The sequence below is a fragment of the Athene noctua genome, chromosome 1, assembly GCF_965140245.1.
Source record: "Athene noctua chromosome 1, bAthNoc1.hap1.1, whole genome shotgun sequence".
NCBI classification, from domain to species: Eukaryota; Metazoa; Chordata; class Aves; order Strigiformes; family Strigidae; genus Athene; species Athene noctua.
In genome coordinates, this window is record NC_134037.1 from 24,775,887 (window position 1) to 24,801,734 (window position 25,848).

General features: G+C 36.7%; 1 long non-coding RNA gene across 2 annotated transcripts in view; it reads right to left on the reverse strand.

Moving 5' to 3' along the window:
- Positions 1-14,325, reverse strand: part of LOC141968019 (uncharacterized) — a 68,437-nt gene extending 54,112 nt beyond the window's left edge. For both annotated transcript variants that reach the window (XR_012634798.1, XR_012634797.1), the window contains exon 1: positions 14,212-14,325. This is a non-coding gene — a long non-coding RNA (uncharacterized LOC141968019). The remainder of the gene's footprint in view (positions 1-14,211) is intronic.
- Positions 14,326-25,848: the final 11,523 nt, after the last annotated feature.

Genomic DNA, 25,848 nt, shown 5'->3' on the forward strand with positions numbered 1-25,848 from the left:
AAATAAAGAATGACAATATATTTTAAATATCAAAAGGCTTTGTGGTAAAGTGGGAAACACAGTGACCTTGTCATTTTAACTTACTACTCCACACAGATCCTAAGCAAGTACAATTACACAGAGCCTGAAGGTGTACAATTGTAGGCACTGAATAGGTTCGGCATTTAATATTACTAAGTTACAGGTTGCTTAGTTCTCTCAGGCTACAGAATCACAGAATATTTGAGGTTGGAAGGGACCTCTGGAGATCATCTAGTCCAATGTCCCTACTCAAAACAGGGTCAGACAGTGTAGGTTGCTCAGGGCTGTGTCCCACCAGGTTTTTAATATCTCCAAGAATGGAGATTGAAAATATCTCTGGGCCACCTGTTCCTGTGTTTAACCACACTCATGTTAAAAAAAGTGTTTTCATATGTTCAGACAACATCTCCTGTGTTTTTGTTTATGCCCACTGTCCACCTCCCGCACCCCCATCATCAGATATTTACACTGATAAGATTGCTTTGATCCTTCTCTTCTCTAGGCTGAACAGTTCCAGCTCTTCCAGCCTCTCCTTGTATGTCAGTTGCTCCAAAACCTTTATTATCCTAGTGGTCTGTAGCTGGACTTACTACAGTATGGCCATATTCTATTTACTCTGGGGAACCTTGAGATAGGCAGAGCACTCCAGGATATAAAGTTCAGGTCATAGAATTCCTCAATATCATGTACTGCTACATTGTAACTGCACAAAGTCTTTTTAATCAGCATTCCTAAAAATAACCTTTTGTTGTTGTTTGGAAAAAACATAGAAAATGGAGTGCCAAAGAACTGAACTATTGTTGGTCCAAGGTATCCTGAGGGGGTTTTTCTTGTTTGTTCTGTTTTTTTTTTTTTTTTTATTATTTTTTTTTTAATTTTTTATTTTAAATTAAATTTAATTGGAAATAAATGTATGTCCCATTAAAAACTATTTAGCATGGGATTTCCCAGCATATCATGAGTCACATATATGGCATAAAAATAAAGTAAGGTCTTACTGGCAACCAGTTTCTTAGAAAAGGGTCGGCTAGGAACAATTCATCATCCCCCATGAAACACTGAGGCTACATCTACATGACCAAGAGTACCAACAGGTAAGTATGGCTGTGAAGAGCAAAATAATTGGTGGGCTTGAAACAACATTTTCAGGGTTTTTCTACTTTGAACTAGTTCTAGGCTGGCACTCATTAAATGAACGATGATTTGCTTCAGGAGAGCATTCAACATGTTACTGAAGTCTATTTCAAGTTTAGTTTCATCCTAAAAGAATCCATTTCATGTGTCCCAAGACACATTTTGCAATGTGAACCAAAGAACAGTAAGTGGAGATGACTGGGATATTCACTTCAAAGGTGTATTCTGACCCAATCTAAAACACTTAATATGGACACACTCCAAGGCTCAGAATTAATTTGATAGTAAAGGCCCAAGGAAAAGAAGTCTAGGTCAGTTAATGACCTCTTCTCTTTGAAATTTAGCTTGTAAGACAGTCTGAGAGGAAATTAATTTCTGATGCATTATTCACTGTTTGTTGGACCAATAATAATGGTAAAATAGCTTAGTGGAAAATGAAGTACTATTTTGCTGGTATTCATTCTTTCTGGTATAGTGCGGAATTCTTGGTGTTTCAGACAGGATGTTTACTTGAAATAGATGAACAACAACATCAGCTGTCATTACCATTTAACTGACTAGAAATTCACATCAAGGAAGTGCATTTTCAGTGACTTTTCCAAGCCAGTAATGTAACTTCTATTCTTTAAGTATTTTTCTTTTAAATCTGCATCCTTATTGAAAAGACACTCAACTAATGGGTGACTCTCTACTAACTTCAGCACATTTTGCATCAAATCTAATTTTCCATAGTTGTTCTGCAGATGTATTATACAGGAGAGAAATATAGCAAATATCAAGAAGAATTTACAGATGAAAGGAATAACTGAGCTTGCAGAACTCCATACAAATCAGCACAATAAAGTAAACTTTTTGTTTGTTTTTAAACTTGTGAATAGTTTGGTACACTAGGACTCACAACTTAGATAATGAGAGCAGTAATAAAGCCAGGACTGTACGTAAGAGAACTGATATTTATTTACCACCTTGCTCTTGATACCATGAAACTAGTTTCTAAAAAAGAAGGTGTTAGCTTTATTAGTTAACTTGTTAGTCAGAAGATTTTCAGTAAGCTATACTTCTATAATCAATGTGCAGGAACAGTATCATATTAAAAGAATTGGTCTTTTTCAATGATAGTGTCATATAAATCTGCCATTAAATTTCCATTTAATCAGGGAACTCTGTGGATTATGAGATGAGTAAGGATTCAAATACTTTTAAAAATGCAAATATTCAGGTATTTGCTATTTTAAGCCTAACATAAATTCTTAGACAACTTCTGTCATTTAATATTATTTGAAATTTGATAACCTTTAATACTTCAATAGTTATTTCTATATCTATATTTAGCATTATATTCAGCAGTTTCCTCAGAGAGCGCAAACTGGAAAGGATGAGCTCACTGTTAGAGGTAAAAATGAATGGACATCAGAAAGGCAGGTCATTGTTCAGGTTGTTATAGTATTACTTAAAGTCATATAATTATATAGCATTTCAATACCTCATAAAAACATACAACACAAAGAACAAAATGGAGAGAAAATCAGAAAGGTAACAAAGACCATGTCTGTGATCAGCCAACATGACCTCTACTTGAATGTGAGGTTTGGAAGGTCATCTGTCCTTCCTGACCAGCATGAAACAACTGTGAATGTAAACAATACTGCCGATAAAATCTCCTCTACTGATGAAATCTGATGAACAGAAACGGATGAAATAGTTCCCATATTCCAAGGAAATTAAGTTTGTTCAGGAGGATGATTTTATAAATGTATGTGCATTAACACACCTACTAGATGAAGTCATGTTGCATTTTGTTAAAATATCAACACATGCACTACAAACACCATAGTCTGAAATTCTTTTTCTTATCACTTCATGAAGCCAATTGAAGTCCTGTGCTTATCTACCATCTGAAAGAGATTTCTCAAAATTTCTTCTTCTCCAAAGTGTCATGACTCCTGACATCAATATCAGACACTGATTTTGACTTTATCAGAGAATATTTTCTTCTTTTCTTTTCTTTTTTTTTTTTAAAAAAAATCAGTTCTTATTATTTTTCCCAGAAGCTGACTACCATGGATGTAATCATCTAATAACAGTAATGAATGGCCACAGCATTCTGAGGCTAAGTGGCATCCCTATAGAGTGCCTCACGTTTTCTAGTAGCTGGGTGGGGGCTGTTGAAACTATAGTTCCCTGACCTTGTTGGAAACAACAAATTACATTTTTTTCTGTATCCCTTCAAGCTTTAATTTCTTATCCCACCACTTTCACACTTCTTGTACAGAATTTTCTGTGAGAATGAGTTAACTGACCCTTCAACTCATCGCAATTACTGCATCTGGAAAATGTTGCTGATATCACCAGCCTGTTGCATAATGATACTGTGAGAATTAAAGTACTATAAAAATGAAAAATATAATCTTATTATCTTCTATTTTCTTTTTTGCTAGAATAGCAGTTTAATTCTAAATATACCAGTTTTAAAACCCCAACTTTAGAAAACATACGCCAGTTCTTTCACAGCACTAACATTTACTAGAATACGTATATTTCAACTGTGCTTACCCATGAAGGCAGTTATTTTATATGTTTACTCTTTTATTACAAGACCTTAATTGGAAGTTTGCTCATCAGGCTATGGAGAGTTTAATTAAACTCAATGAAGAAAACACTGAGAGGAAAAAAAAGCAAGCTCTTAAATGTGCTATTTTTGTTCTGATTTTACAATAGCATTTTTCTCCCTGATTATGCTATCTCATATTAATAAACAAAACAATAAAAACCCACCTCTGGATTCTGTTAATTTAAATATTGGCAGCTTTCAGGCTTATTTTGTATTCTCAGCCTGGCTTGAGTTTTTTAGCATCTCCAAGAGAGCCTGGAGGGGCTTTTTTCATTCGAGTTCATATCTCAGGCACATGAAAAATATCATTTATTTGCTGCTGTTATTTTGTGGTTGGGGAGCGGGACTGCTTGCTCACTGAAGCATTTGTATCTTCTTCACCAAAGTTAATGGGAATATGCTTGTGCATCAACACGAAGGTAGGGTAATGTGCCCATCTTTTTATGGAGATGAGAAGAGACATTCTAAGATGGTGTTACACTTATTAACTAGAATGTTGTCTTACAAATGTAATCTGGAAAATGAAAGAAATAAACTAATGGTTCAAGATGTAGGCACTTATCTGATGGCACTCTGTCTTGTGTAAGCCCTCTCTTCTTGATGAGTATTCCTCCACTCAAGGAATCTTTCACTCAGAGAGGGTTTATGCAGGTCTTGAATGTGGAAATTTTGCTTAGTCACCATGCTGAGAGAACTGTGCTTTTCCACCAATAGTAATAACAGCTTAGCCACATACTTTCTCCATCTTTTAACCTGGGCTGCACTTTATCTCTTCCATGGCATCCATAGACATCTCCCATACAAAAGTACTTGGACCAGGGTTAGGCATACAAGTACCTTTTCAGTCTGTGGATTGAATGGAGAGGCTTTTCTTTTCCAAGTAAAGGATTTCTCGTATTGCTCTTTTGGAGTGCAGAAATTTTTCTTTGACAGTTACATGTTTAAATATAAAACCTAAAATACAAAATGACTGTAGAATACTGATGCTAAGAAGAAATACTCTAAAAGATTCTGATCTCAGCTTAGGCCAGTAATAGAGTTGGATTTACACTGTCATGGAACTAGAACTTGAGTCATCATTTACAAAAAGAGAGGACACTATCCTAAATTTTCTGTTACCAGACTACAGATAATTCTCAAGACAGCTGCAGCCTGCAGACTATATGTTCTCTCCTTCGCTTGCCTTGCAGCAGCGTGTAAAAACCTGGAGAGAAGTTAGGGATTAATTTAAAAGCCTGACCTGCAGGGAGAATGGCACACACCATGGGATAGATAAAAACAACAAATAACTATGTCACACTGATTCTTTAAGCCTGGCTGTCTAGAAGGTAAAGAATAAACCCTCCTGAGAAGAGGAGAAATCAAAAGAAGAAAAAAACCCAACAAACTGGAATAGAAATGGCTTTAGAAGACAGGGATCCACCAGTAGAGAACAAAAAACCAGTGAGCTGATTGTCCAGAAAATAGTATATTTACATTAATTTCAGCATTCATTCTCTTGAAATTCAACGATGTTGAAGCAGTAAAAAATACCATGAACAAGTAGAGACTCTAAAGGTGAAATTTTGCTTTATTCATACAGGTATAAATTTATTCCAGTGGAAAAAAAAGAGGTTTATGATGATGTAATAAAAGAACTGTCACTCATATTTTTCAAAAATATATATCTGTTATCTAACATTTTCAAAAAGGTAATTTTTTATACAAGCAGAAAGCACAAAACTGCTGCTGTCACATCCAGTATGAGATGTAGCTAAGACTTCCGAAGTGTGAGAAGCTGTGCAGGAAAAAAATGACAGACTAAAAAGGTGCCAGAATTTGCAATAACCTTCCAGTGAGAATCATAAGGGAGAAAAACAATGAATGTTTAAAGAAGACAAAAAGATTTTATATGTTCACTTTAGCATGGAAATGGATCTGAGTATCCTTTACTCTTTGGAACTGGAAAAAGAAGGTGAAAAAGGAAAAGGTCCCTGGAGAAGTCATGGGAATGTGTGAGACAGAAACTGAGAGGCCAAGGGTGTTCACTCTGGAAGCACACTTTGCTCTGCTTACAAAATGGTATTGCAGATCTCTGTTTCACACTGGGGGCTGGAGACCATGTGTTTGCCAAAAAGGCAAAAAAAATCTTGAAAGTAAGTTGCTCCTCTTAATTTCAGTCTATCTTCCTGGATAATTCAAGAAGAAATGGAAATGCAGCCTCTCAAATCAGCATAGATCTTTGTTTCAAGGAAAAATAAGATAAATTTTAAAAACATTTTTTTACCTCAGTGTTTTTTGAACTTCCATGATTTGGTTATTCAAAATAGCTAAAACCCACATGTATAGGAGAATAACAACTTATTAAATTTGAATTGCAAACATCTCTGTTTTGTAAGTAGGGGTAAGAAACATGAAGATGTTACAAGCTTTTCTACAGTGTCTAATCAGATAAATGCTCATGTTAGTCCTGCTTTGGGTTCAGAGGAGAGATAAATACACTCTCGTGTCAAGACTCTAAGAGAAACTTTTTTTTCAGTGGCACCCAAATAAATTTAAAGTAGTTTTCTCATGATGGTATCATAGTGCCACAACAGGATCATAAGTTAATCTTAGCCCTGAAGTGAATCTCCTTAAATATTTTCATCCTGGTGCACTCTCCATAGAAGACCACAAGAGGTTTTACACTGAAAAAGACAGCTTTTATCAAAATGTAAAGTAAAATCTTTTTTCACAGAAGAAAAAAGAAAAAAAAAAAAAAAGAGTGGGTAAAACAAAAGAGTAATGAGACAGATTTACACAAAAATCTGGTTTTGACCACTATGTCTCTGCAAGGAAGGTTCTCATTTTAGCACTTTCAGTGACTTTCAGCAATCTCTGGTCTCATCCCTAGGAAATATTTCTTTCTGTCACCACAAAGGCCTGGCCCTATCTGTCTGTGCCCTGCTCCTCTCAGTGGACTTGCCCAAGCTCTTAGCTTTGCTGACCTCTTTCTTGCTCCTTTCTTCTGTGTTGCACCTCACAGTCTCAAAGCATCTCTGCCCTCAGGTAGGGCAATTACACTACAGCAGCAATGCGACTGGGAAAGAAGGAGCTTCTGTTCTTTAAATGGATATTGGTGAACAACTCCTCATCTCTTCCAGGTGACTTTAAATTTAAAATGAGAACAAGCTAATAGGAAAAATTCAGTCAGGCATAATAATATTCTAGGTTCTTTCCTCTGGATGTAAAATTCAGAGTAGCCACTGTCTTGGTAGTTCATCAGAACCATAAATTATTGCCAAAAGTTTTTTTGTAGTGTTTTATAAGAGTGTCAGTCATCCATCAGGACCACTGCCCTCTGTTGTGCAAAGAATGAGCTCAGATCTGGTACCTGTTGCAAAGAATTTAAAATCTGTGCTTAAAAGAAGTGATATCAATGGATACAGATGGACAGGTGAACAAAGCTCAACAAGTAACAAAAAAGTAACAAAACCAATTAGTAGATTAGGTAGTTATTTCAGCATATGAAATATTGTCAAGTGTGGAAAAGTCTTTTCTCATGAAAGATTTTGTCTTTCTTATTCTTCCAGTTTTTGTGTTTCCAATGAAGAGATTTATTTTACTGTCCTGCAATCTGGATCAGTCAAAACTGAGGTAATGTAATTCTTACAGATCTGAGAAAGCTGTATATAATGCTATTAAACAGTTGCAAAAGTAGTCATATTATTGCCTTATTTAAAGTCATCACATATGGGGTATAAAGATGCATTTATGTGCACAAAAAGCAGCTGATCAGCAAAGGAGAACACAGGTTTTCAAAGCTAGAAAAAGAAAACAAGAGAGGGCATATCTTAAGCCATGATAACTGTTTCTGCTTTCATCTCTGCATATAGATTTGTTGGGAGCACAGGGTGAGGAGAAGGAATGTGCAAGAGATTCAAGATTCATGCAGTCAGCATGTTGCAGTCATGTAAACATCCCAACAACATCCTTACTAATCTAGCAAGTAGGACCTTAAACTAGGATTTGTGGGGATTGGAGATTGAAGCAAAAAGAGAAAGGAAGGAACAGGGGTCTGCAGCTTGAACTCAAGTTAGCAATGCACCCTTGCATCAGTGAAGGCTAACTACGTACTGGGGCATATTTGCAAAGTGCAACCAGTTGGTCAAAGGAAATTATATCCCTATCTACTTGGCTCTCCTGAGACTGCCTGTGGAGAACTGTGTCCAGTTTTGCATTTCACTGTACAAAAAAGTCCTCCAGCAGAGGAATACAAAGATGATTAAAGACAACAACCCCCAGCAGCGCTACAGGCTTGGGGAAGAGTGGCTGGAGAGCTGCCAGTGAGAGAGGGACCTGGGGCTGTTGATTGACAGCCCAATGAACAGGAGCCAGCAGTGTGCCCAGGTGGCCAAGAAGGCCAATGGCATCCTGGCCTGTGTCAGGATTAGAGTGGCCAGCAGGGACAGGGAAGGGATCTTACCCCTGTACTTGACACTGGTGAGGCCGCACCTTGATTACTGTGTTCAGTTTTGGGCCCCTCACTACAAAAAGAACAAAGAACAAACATAGAGTTACTCAAACATGTCCAGAGAAGGGCTACAAAGCTGGTGCAGGGTCTGGAGCACAGGTCATACGAGGAGCGGCTGAGGGAACTGGGGGTGTTTAGTCTGGAGAAGAGGAGGCTGAGGGGAGACCTCATCGCCCTCTACAGCTCCCTGAAAGGAGGCTGCAGAGAGCTGGGTTTGAGCCTCTTTAACCTAGTAGAAAGCGAGAGGACAAGAGGGAATGGCCTCAAGTTGCACCAGGGAAAGTTTAGACTGGATATCAGGAAGTATTTCTTTACAGAACGGGTTAGGCGTTGGAATGGGCTGCCCAGGGAGGTGGTGGAGTCCCCATCCCTGGAGGTGTTCAAGAGTAGGGTCGATTTAGAGCTTAAGGACATGATGTAGTGGGAACGGTGCTGTAGGTGTGAACTGAGAATGGTTGGACTAGATGATCTCCAGGGTCCTTTCCAACCTAGATGATTCTGTGATTCTGTGAAAGAGCATGTATGAGAGAGCAAGGAAATTGACTTTGTTCAACTTGGAGAGGGCTAAGGAATGATCTAATGCTGTCTTCAACTACCTAATAGATGGTTAAGGAAAGGACAGAGACAGATTTTTCTTGAACATTGTGAAAGAACAGAAGGTCATGGACACTGTAGAAAGGTAAATACCAGGTAGTTATAAGGAAAACTTTTTTGCCACAAAGGTGATCAAACACTGGAACAGGTTGCCTGGGAAAGTTGCCAAACTACCCTTGGTGATATCTGAAATTTGAGAAGGTTCTGAAGAACCTGATCTGAATTCAAAGTCAGTCCTGTTTTGAGCACAGATTTGACCTCCAGTGTCCAGTTCAACATTTTATGTTGCATTAAACCATCACTGAATTAAAACCAGAAGGCTTAGGCTGTTGTGTGAAAGAAAAGCATTTCCTTCTCTCTACTTCTGTTCATAGTGTCTGTAATTTTCTGTTGCTTGATGTTCAAACTTTAAATAAAATATTCTGAAAAAGGAACAATTTCATTCAATCCTAATTAAAAACATTGTGGAGGGGAGAAAGAAACACGAAAAAGGTAGGAGTTGAAATAGTATCCTGATGCTTTCATTTTTTTGTACTTGAACACGTACTTGAACACAGATAAAACTGTCCTCAAAGTAGCTTTAATTCATTATAAATTTCATGGTAGACTTTTGAAATAATCTACATCTATTTCCTTCTGAGCTGCAGCAATGAAGGAGTGATTTCCTAGTTTCCATGACCATACCTCATATTAAGTAGAGATGGTCATGATATTTTTTAAAATGCTCTCCTAACATCACATTACTTTGATTCTTCCTTTATATATATATATCTAATTTTCTATATTACTTTTCTCATCCAGAGTTCATTCTAAGTTCTTGCTGAATATTTTATATCTTTGATAGGTTATTTTCCTGCTTCAATTATTTTTAGACTTTCTTGTACATCTCTACTGACCTTCTTTATTCTTTCAGTATTTATTGCTACATGGTGTTCATAACCTTTGGATATATGTTAATTTAGCTTTAAACACTTTCTGTTTCCTTCCCTGCCCTTTCATCATGTTATTATTCCTCCCAAATTGCCCTGAGAATTTCAGCTTTTTTGGGGTGGAAATTCAGTTATATACTGAATGCAAAATCTTCAGGTTCAGTGTGCTATACTAAACCTAATTCCGCTCATTTCACTACTGCTTAGAAATATATATATTCAAATAATCAGTCTTTTTTCAAAAAATATTTTTCAAACTGTAGGCAAGGGTACTCCTTTAGTTTTTGTAGATGTTAATCCACTTGAACATAAAACCAGCTTTTACTCTATAAGGAATAAACAATGGTGTCCCTATCTCAGTGCAAGTCCAAGTTCTATCATAAGATAATTAATTGTATCAATAATATTTGTCATATTGTTTGATTTGCAATCATGTAGCCCTGCAATACAGTATTGACATTGTTAGTAACAGGCCATAATCTTTGTATTGAGTTTTCAGGCTTTCACGACTGAGACAACTGGTCTGCCTCAACTTTTCCCGCCTTGCCTGCAGCTTTGTTTCACCTGGTTTAGCAGTCATAGCAATTTCTCTGAAAGACCGGGTGCAGTGATCCTGACAGCGAGACCATCGTACATTGAAGAGTTAGTGATCCACATAACAGTGAACCTGAGTGGGCGCAGGCATGTGCTGTGCTGTGCTACTGTGCATGTACAGCGGGGCTTTCGGGCTGCACAGCTCCCCTGCCTGCAGGACAGCCACAGACGGCTGATTGTAACAGGGGAGCATGTGGGCAGCTCCCACCTGGCTAACACACCACCTGTGTGTCCTCTCTGTGCCTCTATCTAGAAGTGCAGCAAGCAGTTCTCATCTAAACATCCTTTTTATCTGATGGTAAAAATAACTAATAGCATTGCTTTCCTTTCAGAAAGTCCTATAAGAGTTCAAATGACCAAAATGAGGTAACATTTCCATGGATGGGACCTAAAACAGCATGCTGTGCCCTGGTTGGAGCCCATCTGATACCACACAACTTGGAGTTCCCAGCATCTGAAGGAACGTAAAATTATCTACATTATCCTATTTTTCTTTATAGCATTAGCTCCAGTAAAGAGTATTTTAAGAGATATTTTGCAAGATTTGAGTGTATTTCTCACTCAGATCAGAATGAACTAATATCCCCTTGAGGCAACATACCAGAAGCCTATGGCTAATTTATTTTGCTTTTGTTTATCTTTGTGTATTACAATCACGGTTTTATATAGATAGATATAATAAGTGGTTGCACAATTTAGAATGATAATGATGTAAAGCAGAGAAATGCGGGCTTGGTATAACTGCAGAGGCCTTTAGAAATGGAGATGCAGGATGCAGAATAGGGAAGTACCAGCATGGGATGATAAAAGATGAAGCACAAGCTTGGCTCTGGAAGCCTTGTGGTTATAAACATCTTACCCAGTAAAAGAAATGAAGATTTGGAGCTGGTAAAAAAATGTTTCTAGGGGTAACAGAGAGAACAAAGAAGTAATATCTAACATACATAAAAGACACCGTATACAGTGAGCTTGGATATAGCATGGAGCTGCAAACTAACAAAGAAAGAAGAAGGTGTAAAAATGTGTTACCAAACATACAAAACAGTCCCCAAGTGGATCCCAGATTTAGGAAGAAGCCATCAACATCATACTCCTCCTGGTGAAGTACTCCCCATGGTGGACAAAGCCCATAAAACTCCACCCAAGTTGAAACCACCAATCTTTGGACTTCAAACAGCAGGGGAAGGTGCAGCGACTGGGAAGTGTGTGCAGAACAGTTCTAACTGAATTATTAGTCCTTCTTTTTCTCTAACAATTAAATCTGGGCTAATAGTGTTTAGACACATAAGATTTCAATTATACTAACAATTAATTCTTGGACTTACCTATACATGAGGTGCGCCTCCTCTTTGTCTGTAAACAAGGTTTTGAGAGCAGATGTATGGATTTTACCCGTCTTGATTTTCAGTACAGCTTGTTTTCCATAACGGGCTATGCATCAGTAAATGTGCATGCTTTTCACTGTAGACACACATTTTAGGCAGTGCCCCCCATGTTTAAGCTGTCTTTAATATAAGTTAACAGGCAACATTTCAGGCTTTTTTGTTGCGACTGTTGTTCTTTATGTTAAGTATGTACTGACGTGCTTCTGCTGCCACTGAGCTAAATCATGTCTCCTCTCTCTAGGAATGCAAACGGTATCAACACATACTTCCAAAACTGCAACAGTCTGTTACAAAAATACCTGCAAGAGTCTCTACAAAAACTTGCAACAGTATAGTGCAGAGTGTACTGTTACACAGCACCAGTGTTGAGTTTCACTTATAAAAATGGAGTAATATGTGAAATAAGAAAAATCTACTCAAATGTATTTGCACTTCAGAGGTACACAAACCATTAAGAAAAAATTCCTCTAATGCTGCAGGTCACATCCTGGACTGGTGTAGCAGAATGTTACATAAATTTGTAATGGTGCAGAACTGTCTGTCAGCATTAACTGGCCACTAGATATAAAGAAAGGCTTGTAGCCCAACTGTGTTCCTTTCCTGCCCCACTCTCTATGGCCAACAAATAAAATATTTTGAGAATGTCTTCAATGACTCCTTTTGCAGTCCTTGGCCACCAGGACACAGAGAAACCCATAGCTACTCTGACTGATGAGAGGAGATGCAGCAACATAGATTGACAAGTGGTCGATGGGCTTAAGTTTATATTTTGTTTTCCCTGGCCCCTGTGGCTGAGCAATACTTGGCAGGCTGCTTTGGCTCTGGTCTTATTTGTTCTTCTCATAAACCTTTTTGATTTCTATGATATACTCAAAGGTTTGGTCTTCTGTGTCAGATTTCTGCTATTACTAATTTCTTACTCGTTCTCTGAAAACAAGTCATTTCCCTTGTCTTCATCACCCCTTTGGGTCTAAAACACATGTGTCATGTGTGCACTTTCTATAGACCCAAAGGGTCTAAAGGAGTGTATATTTGTACATGTAAATATGTACTTATATGTAGTAAAAGCAGGGAAGATATCAGATATTTAAAAGTTAAATGCAAATAAATGTATATGTACATAGAATGTATATGTGTGTGTTTATATATATAAAAGTATATGCAAGTATTGATATACAAACACATGTTCATATATTAAAATCCAATCCTACATAATAACATTTCTTAATTTAACATGCAATGCAAAGATTAGGAAAACATCTTAGGCTTGTGATATGGCTTTATGAACAGCCAACACTTAAAACATAAATTCTCAGCCAGTTATTTAGTTCCCAAATATCTCCCAACCTCCCACAGTCTCATGTGTTCCTTTTTATATGCTACCCATATATCTGCTAACTCATTCAACTTCAATTAAATCAATTACAAATCCCCACAGTGCCCTAATTAGAGAAATATACTTAACCAAATCTATCAATAATTATTTTGAACATCTCATAATATCACAGCTAGAAAAACACTTAAGTGAAAACTAATTAATTGCTATCAACAAAATAAAGATATCGTTACATCTCTAATGCCATCACACACATATAATTAGCTAATAAATTTTAAATGGGTAAATTATAGGGTGGGAAAAAAATCAAGTAAAAGTTAATTGTTAAATCTCTTTAACAGTTAAATAAAAATCATTATGATGAAGCAGGTTCTTATACAGAAAAAAAACAATAGACAAAACAATAATAACAGCAATTGGTGTAATTGTGCATGAGGTCTTTGCAGGAAAGATTTGGGCACGTGAGTCAGAAGTTCTCTATCACTGGCAAAGTGAGAGAGGGTTTGACCACTAGGAAGACTTGTCATTTATGATTTTTGTCACAGATACTGTGAAAGCAACTGATTATATCAGATGAGGGCACTGAAGGAGTTGAAATATGTCTTAGTCTTACTTGGAGGAGAGTTTTATAGTCATTATGATGCAAAGACTAGTGAATTAAATGACATATTTTTGTAGGATTGTGATTAATGAGAAATAGAACTTATGGCTATTAGAAGGATTGACCATAAGAACAGGTGGGTTAACAAATGTTCAGGTTTTCTTGTGAGTCAGAGGGATTTCACTCATTTTAATATAGTCCTTAACAGATTTGAATACAGTTAAACCAGAACTTTCCTGAAATTATTATTTTTATGTCCACATCTCTTAAAATACCTTACTAATCTTCCTGGTATGTTTTGCTGATTAAGGATACCAATTAAACTCAGACACCAGAGTGAAAAGAGTAGGTGTATTTTACTGGTGATAACCAAATAATGTAACAGTGTAATACAGAAAACATGCAGTAAGAAAAAGGCAGAATACTGCACCTAGAGCAACAAACAGGAAAATACAGGGTAATGCATCAAATTACTACATGGGAGAGAGAACAGCGATTAAGAAAGACCCCTCACCACTCGCACACGTCACCATCACCCAGCCCCGCAGTGGCTGGGCAGCCCCGGTCACAGCGAGGGTTTGCAGAGCCTGTCCCGGCAAGGGGGAAATCCTACGCGGGGCGTCCACCCACAGGTGAGGCTGCCAGAGTCTCTGTGAGCGGGTCCAGCCTTATATACCAGAGATCAACCAGCCAGAATAGCTGGCACCTTTGTTTTGAGTGGAAAATTTCTGGTTCCATTCTCCTGTTGGATTCCACCCAAAGCCTGGCCAGGGCTCAGTGGGGGGAGACCAAGGGAGTTTCTGACAAGGTCAAATACCTGGGTTCTCAGCCTTGAACAAGGCTAAACAAGGGGAGTTGGAGACATTCTCTCCTCACTCCTGATTATATTTTGTTTAAGCTGTGTCTTTCACTAGCGAGTTTACATACTTTGTTAATGATTAGAGACTAAGTTAGCAGCTTTGGCTTGGGGCCTGTTGTTCAGTCTTCAGTATTTCAATGCTTTAGGACTTTTTACATCAGCATAAGTGGTTTGTTATAACTCAGTACAATACCCACTAGCACAATGGTTAGCAGTTATAAAATATACAGGATTCATCTATAGGTCAACTCTGGCTTGGGCTTGTTGTCCAAGCCTTAGCACTTCATAGTTCCATTCCTATTACCATCTCAGGGTGTGAAAATTTTTTGCCCAAAGATAAATCACAGATCAATATTCTCTGGCCCCAGCGATTTAATCAGCAAGGAAAGGGGGGGGATGGAGGAGAGAACATTTCTTTCAGAAGCAGAATGAAGCAATCTTCATTTAAAGAAATGCTTGTATATCAAAGTCCTTAAAATTCCAGTGCCTTGCAGTTCCAGTGTATCCTTTCTGCCTGATGGAAATGTCCTTTTTCCATCAAACCTATTCCCACCAAGAGTCAACAAGCTACAGCCAGATTGTATTAATGCAGATGCTGTATAGGGAGATTTTAAAATACTGGTCAAAGGAAACTATAGTCCTATATGACATTGTCTAACTTAATTCAAACTTACTTCTCTTCCTCAATCCTTAAATCCTGTTTTTCTAATTTAATTTTGCTAATTACCATGCTTTTTTAATCTCAATTAAACTTGCAACCTTTTCCCACTTGAACACCTACAGATGAAATATGCCATTGAACACCAACTTAGCTACTTATCTGGGAATGAATTCTGTCATCAAGTTGTGCAAAAGAACCATACAATGTGACATTTGTATGCAAATTTAATAAAAAATCGACCATAACTCACTCAGGAGCAGAGTACTTGGACAGTGATAATTGCCTAATTAAGAAGACTGGTGGGGGAAGATAACACTAAAGATGTACTGTATATGAAATTAGACTGATTGGTCCTAGGCTCAGACATATTTCAGATTTCTTTTAATAGCTTCCTGTTTGTCAGTAATACTTATTCAAGGTGGTATTAACATCAGAGTTAAATATATGAGCATGAAGTTGGGTCTGAATGTTACTCATTAGAACTTTTCACCCTTAATTTGAAAGACTGTGTGATAATTTGATTTTATATTTGACAAGCAGTAACAATTGAGTTGTCTGATTGTTTTAAAATGAGAATATATAGTAAACTGGTTTTGTTTCCACCTGCAATAATTTTGTGCTGAAGTGATGAATGAAGCAGATAGATTAACACTGTGTAGAATGTCATTTGCTCTTTACAGCACTGTCCTCATGTATCTTCAGATGAATGAAATACCATGTCATAGATTTGGTCTTATCAGAAACAATGAAATAAAACTATGATTATAAGATGTACATCTTTAAAAAACATCTTATAAACCCAATTTACAATTTTCATAGTTTAACAAAATCTCAGGAAAAGTGGCAATTTTCCTTTCAAACTTTCTTTGAGCACTAGCTGAGACAAAACTTGAGATGAAGAAATACATTTGATGACATACTCATTGATTCACTATCAATTTTTTACATGGGGAAACCAATAAGCAGTCATACATGGTTCTGGTCCCTAAAAAGCAAAGAACACTTTTTATCCATGGATTTAAGACATTTTCTGAGTATATCACCTAACTCCGTTTAATCATGTAGTTAAGTTTTGATTTTATTGTTGCAGGAATGTGACTACACTCTGGAGGAAAACATTTTTTTTTTTTTTTCCTGCCTGAACAATGCTAAGATAGTCTATTTTTTTTCCATATCTGCCAATTTGAAAAGGCATTCTTGTGCACCATAATAGACTGTAGTTTCTCTGCTTTGAATCTTTTATATTTCACACAGAGTACCATAGTCCTACCAAAGCTGATCAAGCTATCAGAGAATCTGGAATCTCCTGCCATTCTCAGCTGCTACTCTAAATCCATCATTTGCAAATCTGAAAAAAACAATGGTGTCAGTACCCCAAAGGAGGAAACCTACTTTATTAACTTCTACAGAAATCGAAAGTTTTCTAGTGACATGTCACCTATAATTATTATAAATGATTATGTGAGCCAATTGATATTCTTTACACAGGAACTAATTTGAAAAACTTCTGAATGAGGGAAATAGAAATTTTTTTACATACTCCTGTGTAGGTGTTGTTATGCTAAATGAAAAGGGATCAAAATCCTCTAATTCTCTATCATGCCTATTACAGTATATATTATGCACTATGTACTTGTCTTGATGTACACTGGAGTGGGGTCCAGGCCTACTAATTTTGTTATTATCCACTTAAAAATCAGCCCCAAATTATTTTCTGTTGAGTGCTCCCTACCTAAAAAAAAAGAAAGGAAAAAGAAAAAGAAAATAGAAATAGAAAAAGACAAAGAGAAAAAAAAAGAAAAAAGAAAAATAAAAAAGAAAAAGAAAAAGAAAAAGAAAAAGAAAAAGAAAAAGAAAAAGAAAAAGAAAAAGAAAAAGAAAAAAAGGAAAACAAGTTGGTACTTCAGAAAATCTCTGTTGAAAAAATGTCATTAATGACACCAAAATATACACGCCAAAACATATCTGCAAGTAGCAAAATGTATGTAAGTCTAGAATGAAGGTTAATTGACACTGATTACTCCTTGCAAAGCTGAGGTATTCTCATTCACTGATCACCAACAGGAATCAGGAATTCATAGCATGGCCGTTTCAAGTTGACTATGAAATTATGAATAAGAGAGTGAACAGTGGAAATACTGAGTTTGTTCTTTAAAGGGAAATAATTTGATAAAAAAAGAGAAAGGCTATTAAAGAAACTAAGGCATGGGAAAGAGTTGCAAAGTTACTGAGAAAAACATTATGAATTGATTTCCCCAGTTTAGCAGCATACAAACATGTTTATGAGTATAATCAGTAAGGGGTTATATAAAACATGGAGTAAGGAAAAAAAATTTGCAAATGTCACTCTTTTTAAAAAAATTGAGAGTCAAAAGGAATGTGAAGAATTTTAAGGAATTGTAAAGGGGGAAAAAAATATAAACTAGATGTCAACATATGTGGGACACACAATGATATGAAAAATCTGAAGTACTCATGCAGATTATGTAAGAACAATTTTAAAATAAAGAGAGGGACAAATGGTTCTAAAGTAATTTAAATAACTTGGTTTTTCTTAACAGTTTGAATTCCAGTTGTTTCTAAAAGATCAAACACAGAGTGAATTTTTATGGAGAATGGAGAGAAATCAAAAAGATGTGGCAAACGAGCATTAACCATACACATTGTCGGGGCTAACATTACAAAATAAAATAAAAATTAAAGCAACCAAATAGTTTTGTAGTCAAATCAAAGTAAAGATTAAACTGTGTGGCTGAGTTAAAGGCAATATTATTTTAAAGAAGCAGTAAGTCAGATAATAAACTACAACCAACTTATCAGAGCACAGAATCAGATGCTTGAAAATTTCAATATTTCACCTAGTCCGCCCCTCTGTTCAAGGCCAGATTAACTATACCTTGTGTCACTCCTGATAGATGTTTTGCTAACCTGTTCATAAAGACATCCAGTACTGGAAATGTCAGGCAATCCATCCCAGTGCTTCACTATACTTCTTACTATAATATTTTCCTTCGTATCTAACCTAAATCTTTCTTGATGCAATATGCACCCATTAGTTTTTGTCCTATTCATCATGGTCATGAAGAAGAGATTTTTCTTTCCTCTCTGCAGAAATCTTTTTTGTTTGTTTTTACATGCTTGAAATCTATTGCCTTATTTCCCATCTTCTTCTCTTCTTGATGCTAAACTACAGAAATTCATTCTGTTTTCTCTCATAAATCACATTTTCAAGACCTCTTGATTATTGTCATTGCTCACCACTGCAAAAAATCTACATCTTTCACGGAATACTATTTTCCCGATGCCTTACCTTTAATAGCATTGCCTTGCATCGTATGCTTTGTAGGCCAGACTTCTAGGCCAGACAGCCTAGAATGGTATTGAGGAAACTCTCCATTTTTTCTGCTTTTTTGCATGTGTCTAGTTCACAGCTATCTTGTCATCCACTAGATCTAGAAATAATCTTCTGCGAAGTCTTGGCCAGTTGTTCCTCTTTGTGTATTTGTTTAACTTTTTCTGACTTGGATTATTGCACATAACCTTACCGAAAAGCACTACAGTTTTACACAGTCAATCTTTCTAATTTGTTAGAACAACACTGAATTCAGTGCAAGTTTTCTAAATTGTGTGTAGTCCACCATTACTGGTATCATCAATAAATTAAATAAGATGTGTCTCTATTACAATGAATATATGACTAGTCCCAAAACCAAAACAGATCTCTTTAGGATCTCACACAGTACATCTTACATGGTACAGTCCTCCAAACAGTTTGTATCCACCTTCTAATGCTTTCAGTTAGTTATCCATAGAATGTCATCTGAAGGAGCGTCAGAAAGTTTTACTGTATTCAAGACATACCTTGTCTGCTTTTCCCTTTATACATAAGGCCTGTCACAGAAGGACATCTGACTGGGTTGACATCTGACTGGGTTCATAACAAATCCCCATGTGCCATTACTCACCTCCTTACTCTGTCCTAAGTATTTCCAAACAGTTTGATTTCTTTGCTTTCCAGCTGATATATAAAGAATCAGATTATTTAGCTGCACCAGGAAGCAGAGAAGCATCTGGTTTACTTTAACACTACTGCTACCTAAAAATTTCTCAGTCAAGGCAGACAACCTGTGCAGCTTTTTGGCTTTAGATCCTAACAAAAACATCTGCCTTGTTTTGTATTACCCAGCTTTAAGGAAATTTGTTTTCTCTTATGATTAAACCTGAGCATCATTAAATCTCACTTTTATTATTTTTTTTGCTTCCTTTAATCTCTTTTATGCATAAAGTAAAAACAGGCAAAATTATTTCATAACAAAAGTAGCTACCTCATAGTTACATATTATATGGTAACAATCCTCTTTTATTATATTCCTGAATTAAGAAAATCCTTAGCATTGCACCAGATCTTTATTTCAGTTACTTAATCAATTGTAGTCATTTTCCAACAACAGACATTTCTGTTCAGTCCTGACATTCACTCTCAAAAGGGCTCAGGAATAATGAAAACATGGAGCACCTGAACACGATACAGAAAAGGAAAGTTTAAAATACAGTTTAAAGTCTATCTGTTTCAGAGCCTGGTGTCTTTCGCATGGATCTCAGAGCTGTGACCATAATGTCTGGGCTCTTGGTGGTGGAAGGGCTTGTCATAACTCTGTGTCCAAGCAAGGTCTTCAGTACTAGATCTGTATATCCATTGCCTTGAAAGAACTGAGATGAGGATAATTTGCCTCGTATCTATCCATAGAAGTCCATACTTTTTTGCATAATATTTATAATCCCATTCATTTATGGATCAAACATTTCCAGCTCTACCTGATGTTTTTCTGATATTAGTTTTGAAGTATTTATAAGTACATACAATACTGAAGAGATAGCTGAAAGGATTTGGTTTTATTTTAATTTTAATTTACTGAAATCCTGTGTAAAAGGTCATCATCCTTTTAAGAAGTCAGTATTTGCATGTGTTCATTTCAGTAATACACCCTCACAAATCCATCAGTCACTGGTCATACAGAATATAGTCCGAAAATTCTCAGTGCAGCTAGAAAGCTGCTGTTTAAAAAAAGCAATAGAATAGGGTGAAAGTTGTTACAAGTAAGAGGTCAGTTGTAGCATGTAGTTAAATGGGAGATTGCCAGGCTGTCTTCAATAAAATTTTTATTTAGTTAGCAACCCCAAGATTAACATGACCCAGAACATGAATTTTGTTCCAGCACTTTACAAGATGCTAATGCCACTTAAGTGTTATATTAAAGAATTTCTTGACCTTCACTTCTAAATTCTTTCCTTGTGACTCACAGTGTACATAATTCCATAAGCCATCAACAGAAGAAAACACTTCTGTTAAATCTGTCACCACCACCTCATTTTGATTTTCCTATATTTTTCCTATCCATTGCCTGATCATTTTGAGATAAAAACATCAAGTACATGGTCAATTAGTCTGGGTCCTGAGACAGCTCTGCTAAGATTTTTGGCCTAGTATAAATTCCCCAAAGATATTTATATATGTAACTCCCACTTCAGAGTTTACTGCAGAATGGAGACAATGTTCTGCTTTGCAAGGGTGGTCTGAGGTTGAATATGTTAAGGCATTATGAAAAACTTAACTACTGTGATAATGGGAAACTGATACATCATGTGAATGTGATGGACAAACAATATATAGAAAAGCTTGAAAAAATATACTTTTTAACTAGTTAGGAGCAAAGCAGAAAAATGAGGAATACAGCTCTTAAGATAGAGGATGAATCTCTCAGTCTTACAAGCAATATAGCATATATCTTGATAATTTGGGGGACAAGAGGAGTGAACCCCACTTGCAGGCAATTTCAGAATATCTCCATTGCAGCAAGGTAGTGAAAACTGCGATTTGTGACCCAGTTTTTAAGGCCATGTGGCCATATTGTCAACTTGCAGCTCTCTCCAGATGGCTTGTGCAGTTGAAGTCATTCTGGTTCACTCTGCTCTGGCTCTGCACTCTTCAGTGCAGCAGCATGCTACCTACAATTTAAACTGGCATTTTCATGGGCCTAGATTAATCCAGATAGAAAGGAACAATAAAAGAACAGTCATGTCAAACCTATCTCCAGTTATTGAGTACTGGTGCCCTTCTTCCTTTAAGGTTGAATCTACTGTCCCTCAAGACATTCATATATTTCTGGGTAGGTTAATCAGCACTTGGCCTATCTGCATCATCAGGGTCAGTTCTAAAGTTTCCCATCCAGGCCAGCAAAAACAATGTTAGGCTAATTTTTCCAAATCACTCTGTAAATCTATATAAATACACAGACTATATAGCTTTGTAATGTTATTTTAAGGTCGTGTATTTAATGCAGTGCAGGCCCGTATTTTTAAAATATAGACAACTGAAATTCCGATAGTCCTCTCTAATATAAACTGGAAGTAACTTCAGAGCCCTGTTACGAGTGTTTTTTCTCCTCATGTAATATATTAATGTAAATAATTACAAAAGATTCAAAATGCTTTGGAAATTCTACCAACTTACAAAAGGACAATCTCTTTCTACCCCCAAAATAACTACCTGGATCCATACATAGAACCCACACCTCTTTCCATGTATCATTCTTTTAAACGAGGTAAATCAGCTGCCATTGTGTGGTGTGCAACTGTTGACTGCTGTGCCCCTTTCTCCCCCTGCCCTCACTCAGCTTCTTCTACATGTTCCCACCCTTTCCCTGCAGCAGCTCTAGCGTCCTCCCCAACATGGACGGTTTTTCACTGGGTTAGTGAACTGAAATAGCAGGATTCAGCAGGCACAGATGACAGCACAGTAAATAGCCATTAGGTTGGCTGTATGGGACCTCAGCCTCAGATAAACTCCAAATCATTTCCTCATTAACCAGGCTCTTCCATTCCAGCTGGGTTCCCTCTGCAACAAATAGCTGTTTAAAAAGACAGCAGATGGACTCAATAGTAATGTTTGGTTTTCCCCAAGGAAAAAGAGAGATTGTGTCCTAGTCTGGGTTAGGGAAGAGCTTTGCTTCAGCAGCACTGCTTGAAAAGAAATGATGCTGTTTCACACTGGAAGTTAGAAACAGGGGATGTGAGAGGAAATGATCTAATGCACTGCACCATGTTAAGGTATCCTCTGTTTCACTGACATTTTCATGAGCTCTCTCTCACATACAAATTGCTCCATTAAATGTTCAAGCCACCATCATGCCATTCACAATTTGTTAAATTATGATTCATGCTTGAGACCAACTATAACTGTAATTCTTTAATTATTAGAATGGTGAAATACAGCCTTTGCTGTTATGCAGATTAACTTTATCTCTCATTATATAAGGCAGCAAGTAAAAAATCTGTTTAACTAAGAAAAGTATAAGATACTCGATAACATTCAAGAAGACACTAATCAGAATCAGTAACAAATCTGTAATTGATCACTAGAGCCTGAAGCTTTGCTCATCAGGCATTAGAGGTTAAATAACCTTTTCTTTTAATTGCTGCTGTTTACAGTTAATTAGATAATACATGTGAAAATAAATTTTTGCTAAGAATAGTAACATTACAAAACTTACTATGTACTAATGAAGAGATCCTGACATGCATGATGAAGAAATACTTTGCAGCAAAGACAACAATAGTTTATGGCATAGAATCTGCATACACAATGATGGTGTAAAAACTGAAAGAATAATTTTAATTTTTCTGAGTGTCTCTGTTTATTCCTCTTCCCCTGAGCTAATTTGTTAATGAGAGGCTAGTGACTTCAGAGTCTGCAGTTGTGCCTGAGTGTGTGAGCCATGTAAATGGTAGGGGCAAAGACGTGTCTATCATTTTGACGTGTTACAAGGTATCCAATAGCAATCAGGCTGGGCCACATATGAGAGGTTGAGAGATCTGGGTTTGCTCAGTCTTAAGAAAAAAAATCTTACTATGGCTGGAACTACCTAATGGGGGGGCGGGGATGTAGTGGAGACAGGCAGACTCTTGTTGCACAGTGACATGATGAGAGGCAGCAAAAAAAAGCTTAGACAATTAGAGACTAAGAAAGGCTTTTTCATCACGAGATTGGCCGAACCCTGTCACAGGTTGCCCAGAGAGGCTGTGGATTCTCCATCCTTGCAGATATTCAAAATGCAGCTGGATGTGGCCCTGAGCTGAGCAACCTGATCTCACTGGGTTGTGCTTTGAGCAGGTGGTTGGGCTACAGACCTCCAGATTTCACCCTTTGTGACAGTTTAATTCTTATGGTGCCTATCTCTGTACCAGCAAAAGGTATAGTGATGACATAGTGCTGAGGGATATGGTGTAGTTGGGAACTGTCAGTGTTAGGTTCACGGTTGGACTGGATGATCTTAAAGGTCTTTTCCAACCTAGATGATTCTGTGATTCTGTAAGGTAATGCTGAGGCTTAAGCTCTTGCTGTATGCTGCAGAAAAGGGAACAGGCACCAGCAGCCTATGGGAAAGCCCAGGAGTCCCACAGCAAAGCATGATATTTAGCAGCTATTGAGTTACCCTAAAACAGCATTTCTGCTTCTACTAAGCTGATGCTTTTCTTTGAACACTGTACTGCAGAGACACCTGCTCAATTAATCTTGCAGAGAGGAGATGGGTTTTCTAATTCTTTTAATCTATAGCAGTAGCTCTCACCCCAGGCAAATATGCTGTTTATCCTGCTCTCTTTTACCTTCTAATTTAGGACTTTAAATAATGCCACAGTTACAGAGATTTTTTTTAAAGCCTTGACAGACAATGAACTATGACTGGTGTTAGGCAAAAAAAACCCCCATATGTAGAACTGATTTAAGTTTATTTTCCTAGTAATGGTAGTAGAAAATAAAACTCTACATTAACGAAGAATTTAATTCATTCCCTAACATGATGAAGATGATTAGTCTGATGAGAAGAGTAAATTTGAAGGGTAACGTCAGGGAGGACTGAAGTTGTAGGAATTCATATATTGACATTGTTTTTTTGTATGAATGTGTGTGTATGTATATATATATATATATATATATATGTGTGTATGTGCATATATTATTTACAAAGAGAAAAATTTTCCCCTCTAGAAACTGCACTCTGAAAAGGTAGGTATAGAAGAAAGTGTAGGTGCATAATGATGAGAGGCAAAGCAGTGCGGGCAAAGAAAGGAAAACATAAAACCAAAAAAGACTGTCACAAACAATGACAAACCCTAATTCCCAATTTAATATATTTTCCTTTATCCTTTTCCTTCTACAAAAAAAAAAAGTAAAGAACTATGTAAGAATTTTTGCAAGGCTAAGTTACTGGCTAAAATTAATGAGATGATAATCAGATTTCAAATTAGGAACTATCCTCTCAAGAGGAGAGGAGAATCTTGTTTGCAATGAATTTAGATGGTAAGTGGGAAGAAAAATTATCTTACTGGTGTTTATGCCCCATTCTCAGAGGGCTCAGGAGCCTCAATTTTGATTTGCTTTAATGGCAGTGGGAGATGTTAAGTGCTATGTGGGACTGGATTCTTTCAGTATGATACGTATAAAACAGAGTAGCTTTGATATAAAAAAAATAATTCTCAAGCATCTAAATAATCAGGAAGTCCTGATATGTTTAAAGAAACCTGAAAATATCTTAATGTTAACTAATTATACCTAGGGTTACACATGGCACTGATGTATAGTAATTTCTTTAGGCTCTGGATAGGCAATAGTTTTTTCCAGAATAACAGTTTACAAATTTTTTTGAGTCACTGATGTTTAAGAACGATGCTTGGTTCTAGTTAATTATGTACCCTGAGGGTTAAATTTATCAAACAAATCATCTCCACCCAACCTAGTTATTTCCCATTTAGTAATGTCTCCTCTAATGTTAAGAATTTAAAACAGAATTAACTGCTTTGAGACATCGTTGTTATAAACACTTGGGAGGATTTTTTTTTAATTTTTAGAAATATATATATTTTATATATATATATATACATGAGCATTTATTACTATGAGTTTAAGGGTTCAAATTCGGGCTTTATAATTTATATACATTATAGTGATTTTAAAGTGATTCTTTAAGTATGATGAGCTGGAAAATGTCTCCTATAACCTTTGAGGAAGAGAAGATAGTAACAAAAATTCCTATCAACAGACTTTTCTTTTCATTGATTTATGTCCACATGTATAGAAACTGCCGTGAAAGGGGAACAACTGAGTCAATTAATGTAATTATCCAGATTGCCCCACCTACCCTGCTTCCACCAGTTTAGATAAGAGTAACTCCTGCTCCTTCTAACACTTATGTGGCAACGATGTCCTCTGTGTCTGTCTCCAGGCCTTGAATTCGGTCTCAAAACTAATTATTTCTACCAGGTTCTGTAGTTCATGCTGTCTTTCCTCTGGGCATATTTCTATTAGCAAGGAGAACAAAGATACAACACTAACAAAAAACTGATGTCAGGTTTTTCAATGTGGCCCCTGATTCTAATTTTTTTTTTTTTTTTTTTCATATGTAGTATAGATAGCCAAGACTTCATAAGGGGAGAAGAATTCAGAATCTGAGTTTAACTCTATCCTCTTTGCAAATCTTTGCCCAGTCTGGAGATTACACCAGTTTTCACAGCAATGCTGTTAACACAGGCAATGGAGACAGTGCTATCCACACCACCAGTAACTGTAGAGGGAT